Here is a 5,771-nt window from a genome sequence, read left to right as displayed (position 1 = left end):
CTTAGGGCCATAAAACAATTCTTTTTATTTTTTTAATTTTTTTAGTGGGCTATTTATTTTGAGAGAGAGAGAGAGAGAGAGAGTGCACGTACACACACACACACACACACACACACACACACACACAACTCACTCCTGATCTCTGGCTATGTTCTGATCCCTCCGTGGTAGGAGGGGAGAGGTGTGTGCCAGAGAAGATGAAAACAGGAAAATGGTTTAGTTGAGTTTAAAGCTGACTCTTTTTTTTGTGAGGTGCTTTCTGGTTTCCATAGAACCCCTCCCATTTATGGGGAGCTCGTCCCATTTATGGGGGGCCACGCTCTGGCTGGCTGCATAGGGCTTACCCTGGTGATCTTGGTTCTCAGACCACTCCCACACAGCCCTGTTTTCAGGGGGTCCCGCTGCCCCTTCAGGAAGCTCTCTTGTGCAAAGACTCCTACAAAGACTCACTCGCTCCTGCACTGCCCTTTCTCTGTCTTTCTCTCTGTTTCATTTTGTCTCTTTCTCAGTTTTCTGTCTTGCTCTGTGCCCCTCTCTTTCTCTCTGTCTCTCTCAATCTCTCCCTCCTCTCTATTCCACAGGAAACTTTCACCTTGACCCATACTGGAAGCACATGTTACCTACTGTGCAGAATGGATCTGCGGTCAGCCTGTCACATGATTGCTCAGCTGTGACTCAGACATCAATTCAGTGGGTCTGCAAATTCCAGAGCACACAAACTAACCTCTGCAATTGTTCCCTTAGAGCGGAGGCGAGGAAGGTGAGCACGTCCTTCCTCTTTCAATGGAAAAGGGGTAAAGAAAGTGCACGGACACTCCAACGATGTTTTCTAAGGATATTCTCTCACCAGCTTCAACGTCCCTGACTATTATACTTGGAGGCTTTGAAGCTGTTGTGTAGGTGAGACGTCAGGTATTTAAAAAGGAGTTTTAAGCTACCCGGTTAGTGGTGGTAATAACTGTTGTTTGCACGATATTCTTGTTCTCCAACTCTCTCGCGTGGTCCCCTCCCTCCATATCTTTCCACACACATGGTAGGATTGTCCCTTGAGTTCCTCTGTCGGCTGGCAGGACCATGCACCTCGCTGTGGCCAATAAATGGGAAGTAGAATTGACCACTGTTACATGTAGGCACACAAAACACAGATGTAAAACCTACCGGGGCCTGCTTTCTCTCTGACATGAGAGCTGACAGTGTTCTGGATAAAGGCCTTGCCCCCAGCCTGGGTCTCAGAGTAGAGATGCTGAAGGAGAAGCCCCAGCCAACATTAGATACCCTCTGGCTGGAGCAAGAAACATTCCTCTGTGGTTGAGCCCCTGGGGGGTGTGGGGGGCGGCGGTCAGTCCTCACCACAGCATAACCGAATAAACCCTGATGGATTTAGAATTTTTGCAAAGGGACTTTCTTTGGAATATGGGGGCCTTTGTACTGCTTTCTTTTCTTTCTTTTTTTTTTTTTTTTCTTTTCTTCTCTTACAATTGAAGCCTTTGCTGAAATGGAGGCAAAGAGTCCTTTGGACTTTTTGCAAGTACTTATCATTGTGGTTGACAACATAGCACTGACCTGGAGGTATAGCGCCTGACTCCCAATCCTGAGCACACCGTTTGCTGTCTCTGAGTCCTTAGGCAAGATGCTTGACCACTCTGCACCTCAGTTTCCCCATCTGCAAAACATGGGTAAATATAGTTCCTATCTCATACGTTGTTAGGAGGACAATTATAGTTAATATATATATTTTAATGTTTATTTATTTATTGTTGAGAGAAAGAAGACAGAGAGAGAGAGAGCACAAGCAAGCCAGGGACAGAGAGAGGAAGAGAGAGAGAATCTGAAATAGGCTCCACACTGCAGAGCCTGACACGGGGCTCAAAATCAGGAACCATGAGATAATGACCCGAGCCGAACCAAGAGTTGATGCTTAGCCGACTGAGCCATGCAGGTGCCCCTCTAGCTAGTATTTTTAGTGGGCTTGAATTCGTGCCTGCCACATAGCAAATTCTACACGCATGCTTATGAGTAAATGGAATACTCCATTAAACACCATATCTCTTCATCGCTAGCCAGGTACAACTGAAATGTGTCCAGCCTGATGCCCTTCTCTGCCCTGCTCAGTGCTTTGCTGATGTGCCTAAGTTTGTCCCCGCCTGTCTGTCTGTGCTGAAAGGTCACATCCTTGAGTCAAGACATTTACCACTACTTGAAGAAAGTTGTTAATTTCTTTATGCAATAATCGCTCTCAGGCCCAAAGCCAAGTCAATTTCTATAACTCTTGCCATTCTGATTTCTATTTTAAAAGATCTGCATGGTGCAGGAGTATTGCAAGCTTTCATGCAGTATGCTCTGAAAAATACCAGAGGCAGCTACTTTATTCCCAAATATTGTGGGAATCGAACACACTTTTAAATTTGTGGTACCATATTTATGATCCACTCTAGCTTTAACCATAGGACAGGATAAATTGCTCTAGAATTCGGGAGGTGGAGGCGACGTTAGAGCAACTTTCTGAACTGTTATGACAGTCTGAATAAAATGTTCTCATTTTACTTTAATGAAAGTATTGATGTTATTGAAATATCGAGTGTGCGTTGTTATCAAACATATACTCTTGTGTCATCTACCTAATGTCATTCCCATCTAACCATTTTACAGCTAATAACCTGTAGATGAGGTGGGTGTGGTTCTGGGATTTACTAAATGTCACGGGAACTGGCGGGAAATGAACGAGTAGCAAAACGGAAGGTGTCTTCTTGAGCAGGTGCTTCTGTTTTGGATGCAGTTTGTTATTTGCTGTTTCTTAATACATTTCACAATTCCATTTGTACTACAATGACTCTCAGAATCTCATAATAAGAATATATCATAATTGACAAAAATTATAGGTAGTTTTATAGTAATTTAAGAGACATATCTTTTTTTTTCTGTGAGTTGTTAAGTGCCCTTCTCTTTCTCCACTTTTTTACGTAGAGACTTATAGAAACGTTTCTATGAAATCTAAGATAACCTTGGAATGAATCTACTCTTTTAGAGTATATATTCTCCTTGAACATTTATTAGGACTCTAACATTTTATTCTGCTGTAAATTTTAGTTGCTATCCTATTCTTTACAGCCAACTTTTCAAGGTTTAATGTCAATTCCTAATTTGACTTTAAACTTGCCAAGTTTTTTGAGTGCACGTGCTATATCATATGAGCCTCAGCTTCCCTCGTTAATCTTTCCTGCTTTTGTTGAATTCCTTTGGGAATCAACAAAAACAACCAGAGTTGTGTCGACATTAGTTGTAATTGTTATTTGTGGGAAGGAGGTGTGCTCAGATTCTTACTGAAAGCTGGCTCAAAGCAGCCCTTAGGTAAGGAACAGCACAGAAAAATCCATGTGTAGGAGGTAAATCTCAGAAAGTTGTTAAAGTCATTGGTTTGTCTGTTTCCTGAATAAAACGGTTCACTTTCTTCTAGTATTATTGCACACAGTGCAATCAAAGAAAAGTTAAGCGATAGAGTTGTGTTTTATGAAAATGTTTCGGCATAATTTGGATTTTCAAAACTACAACTCAGGCTTCTGGAAGAAGATCCCATGCTCTTAATTTCATATCCTACCCATCTCAATATGATACCTAAAATTTATTGAGACTTTACTCCCATGCAGATAATCTGCTAAGTGACTGGTTGCTGACCCTAAGGCAACTATCATTATCATTCTTGTACGGATGAGGACAGTGATCTTTGAGAGGCTAAACAGCTTCCCTAAACTTTCAAAGTCAACAGTGAATCTGATTTTCAAAAACAGATACACCTGCTGCCAAAGTCTAGGCTTTGTCTACAATTCTACCTGTTAATGTTAAGTCTTATTTTAATAAATTATTTGCATAACATTTGAGAACTGTCCAATAAAACAACGTGGATACCTCCACATGCTTTAAACTGTATGTTATGTTATTTTTTTTCTAAATTCATGAAATTAAAGAAATCCTGTCTCTCACTAGTTTATTTTACACAATCTTCCCTCCTAGCATCATCTGGCTCTTCTTAAGTCTTAGAAGACTGTATCAGGTAAACCCCATTAACTAATTTCCTTTGTCACCCACAGGTTTTGGTGAAAACATTTGTCAGATCCAGCCCAGTTGCCCATCTCTGCTGAAGAAAGCCGAGGTCCGGGTACTTTTGGTCCAGGGCACAGAGAGGGAAGGAGCAGCCCTCTCAGGCCAGTGTAAAGGTGGCTTACTATTAACTGGTAGCCGGATCTCAGAGAAGACATCCTATCCTGCTTGTGAGAACCATTACCCGCCCCACCATCTGAGTGAAGATTCTTCAGGCTCGCCTATGAGGTGATTATTATATCTCTCCCCTATTTTTTCACATGAAGATATTCAGGCTTAGAAAAGTTAGACAGCTAACGTAGGAGGGTCACTTAGGTGGTACCTGGCAAAGCCGAGATTCTCTATCAGTTGTTTCTGAATTTGAATAAATTACAAGGTGCTCCATATGCCGCAGAGGACACGCTAAAACAGGAAGCATCTCAAGATCCAGAGAACAGATGAGGAGCCCTGGGGCAGGAATCCTGTTCTCCCAGGATAGACAACCAATCCTAAGAAGAGGGGATGGAATATCCAAAATCAACTTCCACCTACATCTGAGAAATCTCACGCTTATATTCATCATATGCATTGCTCATATCTTGCTTATATGGACCTTAATGCAGTGAATCGTTACAGCCTTATTATGGTTAAATTGCTAGAGAGGGACTGTCAGGATAATGATGACATTATTAATTATTCATGTGGAAAATGAAAAGGCTAAGTCGAATCCAATTTATATATGGAAACAAATGATTTCCCCAAAAAAGTGCGGAACAGTCCTTTTAAAATTTAAAATCCAAGCGGTGTTTGCCTTTGCCATTACATATATGAGTTTCTATTTGTTTATTTATAAAATAGCTATTCATGCGAAATCTACATCCTGTGGAGTGACTACAGGTGCTTAATTGCTTGCCCGTAAGCAAACCATTACTGCAACCATAACTCTATTCTAGTATGCAGAGAAAATGTGACGAGTAGAAATAGCTTTTAAATAAAGTTTTGTACCCTATTTTGCAAACAGTTCCCCCCACATTTTAAATTACTTTATGGCTTTTAATTATTTTTTTTTTCTCCAAGCATCAGGAGATTTTGGCAAGTCCAGTTCTTGCACTTTATTTCTCATGCTTGGTTAAAAGTCAGAAGAAAGGAAGTCTGCTTCGTGCCTCCCACTTTCCACACGCAGGAATACGGAATGAGCTTATGAATACACAAACAAACTGTGAGCATGAATCAAGCACATGTGAATTGATTATTAGGTGATGCTTGGGGTGTTAATATAGTCCTTTTTGAAATATATATATTCCTGTGCTCGCTTCGGCAGCACGTATGCTAAAATTGGAGCGGTACAGAGAAGATTAGCACGGCCCCTGCGCTAGGATCACGTGCAAATTTGTGAAATATTCATATCCTTTTGGTGCTTAACTCATTCTATTCTTTTTCTGTTCAAAATAGTAAACTGCCATCATTTCCTTAGGTTCACCTGTGAACTGTTCAGGCTTCAGGTTTCTATCTTGGCACAGAGAACAGAGATCAACCAGTTTTTGATAATCATCTGAAATAAATTTTACTTGTTTCTTACCTTTTGAGTCTTCAAGTTGATGGCAATAAAACTAAAGAGAGGGGAAAAGGAAGAGGCACCAGGAGGAAGTAAACATCTCCAGTTGTCTGTGTTTTTATTTCCTAGGGGATCCACAACC

At 41.1% G+C, this 5,771-nt stretch overlaps 1 non-coding gene across 1 annotated transcript; it reads left to right on the top strand.

Moving 5' to 3' along the window:
- Positions 1-5,379: 5,379 nt before the first annotated feature.
- LOC122239801 lies at positions 5,380-5,486 on the top strand. Its single transcript, XR_006219187.1, has one exon. It is a non-coding gene; the product is annotated as a U6 spliceosomal RNA (small nuclear RNA).
- Positions 5,487-5,771: the final 285 nt, after the last annotated feature.

The sequence above is a fragment of the Panthera tigris genome, chromosome B3, assembly GCF_018350195.1.
Source record: "Panthera tigris isolate Pti1 chromosome B3, P.tigris_Pti1_mat1.1, whole genome shotgun sequence".
NCBI classification, from domain to species: Eukaryota; Metazoa; Chordata; class Mammalia; order Carnivora; family Felidae; genus Panthera; species Panthera tigris.
The sequence above is the reverse complement of the archived record's forward strand: the minus strand, read 5'-3'. Positions and strand labels throughout refer to the sequence as shown.